The sequence below is a fragment of the Triticum dicoccoides genome, chromosome 7A (genome assembly GCF_002162155.2).
Source record: "Triticum dicoccoides isolate Atlit2015 ecotype Zavitan chromosome 7A, WEW_v2.0, whole genome shotgun sequence".
In the NCBI taxonomy this organism is placed as follows: Eukaryota; Viridiplantae; Streptophyta; class Magnoliopsida; order Poales; family Poaceae; genus Triticum; species Triticum dicoccoides.
The window spans coordinates 603,538,863-603,541,292 of record NC_041392.1 but is presented as its reverse complement, the minus strand read 5'-3'; positions in this window follow the sequence as shown (position 1 = coordinate 603,541,292).

Below are 2,430 nucleotides of genomic sequence, written 5' to 3'. Positions count from 1 at the left end.
TTGTTGCTAGGAAACATGGTAAAGAAAGGGAACCCTGGGTTTAGAAACCCATGCCTTTTCCTCCGAAACCATCCAAGAAAAAGGATGATGAATATTTTGAGCACTTTGCTAAAATGATTAGGCCTATCTTTTTACGTATGCGATTAACTGATGTGCTCAAAACAAATCCTTATGCTAAATATATGAAAGATATCATTACTAATAAAAGAAAGATATCGGAAGCTGAAATTTCCAACATGCTTGCTAATTATACTTTTAAGGGTGGAATACCAAAGAAACTTGGAGACCCCGGAGTACCTACTATACCTTGCTCCATTAAAAGAAATTATATTAAAACTTCTTTATGTGATCTTGGAGCTGGTGTTAGTGTTATGCCTCTCTCTCTTTATATCGTAGACTTGACTTGAATAAGTTGACACCTATTGAAATATCTTTGCAAATGGCTGACAAATCAATTGCTATACCTGTCGGTATTTGTGAGGACGTGCCTATTGTGGTTGCAAACGTTACTATTTTAACGGACTTTGTTATTCTTGATATTCCCGAGGATGATAGTATGTCTATTATTCTTGGAAGACCTTTTCTTAATACTGCAGGGGCTGTTATTGATTGCAACAAAGGCAATGTCACTTTTCATGTTAATGGTAATGAGCATACGGTGCACTTTCCGAGGAAACAACATCAAGTTCATAGTATCAACTCCATTGGAAAAATTCCATCGATTATAATTGGAGGTTTTGAATTTCCTCTTCCTACGGTCAAAAAGAAATATGATATACTTATTATAAGGGATGTGCATATCCCCTTTGAGGTAACTTAGTGTTATTCGAAATTTCTCTGGTTTCATGATTATCGGAATGAGTTTGTTAACAAGACCTGATCAACCTTGTTAGTGAATTCTTTTTGATGAGCATGGGATGGATGAAACTAGAAGCACAAACTTTTGTACCCTCTTTATATTTTCTGTAATTTAGTAGAAATAAATTAAAAATAGTATTTCTCTATCTGTTTCCTATCTTATCTGTGCAGTATAAAAATATCCCGAAAATAGAAGTCCTCAGAATGCCATGCCAATTTAATATGATTTTTTTGGGAATATTTGAGGATTTACTGTGCAAAAATTACCACAGGAGGAGCTGCCACCTGGCCACGAGGGTGGTGGGCGCGCCTCCCCATAGGGAACGCCCCCTATCTCGTGGGCCCATGGTGGCCCTCCTCCACTTATCCCAGCACCCATCTTCTTCCTCTGTCTCACACAAACCCGAAAAACCAACTCAAGCACGAGTTCCAGCCACTTTTGCTATGATTTTCGATCTCCTTGCTCAAAGCACCTCTCGCAAAACTGCTTGGGGAGATTGTTCCTTGAGAAAAACAATATGCTTAGGAAGATGTTCCAGGGTGGTTCCTCTAAGAAGCAAGGACCCAGGATTGCTATGCGCGATGCTGACGAGCATCCACCAAGAGACGCTCCGGTACGGCCCTACGAGTGGCCGTCGGAAAATTTTATGGACCGTGCAGGAATTAAAGAAGAATTAAAAGCATATTTGCGCAATGCCGGTCTTGAGGAATTTGAGGCCAACAAATGCCCCCAGTATCATGATCTCACAAGTTCATTTGTGAGGAGGTTTGAGTATTCATCTTCGCGTAATTCTCCTTCAGTCATGTTTGATCTTTATGATAAATCTTATAGAATGGACTTAGAGGATTTCACTCTTGCGTGCAAACTTCCATCATGGGGTAGTATTAGGGATCCCCCTAAATCTGAATTTAGAAACTTTCTTGCTGATATAACTGTGGGGGAATCTAGAGATATAACGCAAGCTACCATAGGGAGCATTCACTTTCCTACTTTACATTATTTTGCTCTCTTCATCGGTAGATGCATAAATGCTAAGGATGAAGCATGCCACATGTGTCCCTGACCTTAGCATTCTTAGGAGTGCTGTGTTAGGAGACCAATCTTATCATCTGGGAGCCATTGTAGCTCGTAGGTTGCATCATAATAGACATAATGGAGATTTCTTTGGAGGAATTTATGCAACCCGCTTAGCTCATTTTATTGAGATAGACATCCGTGAGGGTGATACGGAGTTGCCTACTGCATATTTAGATTATGACTCCATGGCTTCACATCATTTTGTTGAGCGACCTGAATCACCTCTTTTATACCATTTAATTTTTAACAAACGGCATGTCGTCTGTATTACTCTCCCTGCTCCTGCTCTTTTTGATTCACAGACAAAAGGAATATATACTATTACTAGAGAGGAGGCAGATGAGTACGAGAGGAGAGCGGAGGCAGCCCGACTCCATGCTGCAGCTCAGGAGGCGATAACTGTTGTATCGCAGTACGACCCTAGCTACACCTATGGGTATCCGCCAGGCTATCCCTGGCAATAGAACAACTTAGGCCAAAAGCCTAAGTTTGGG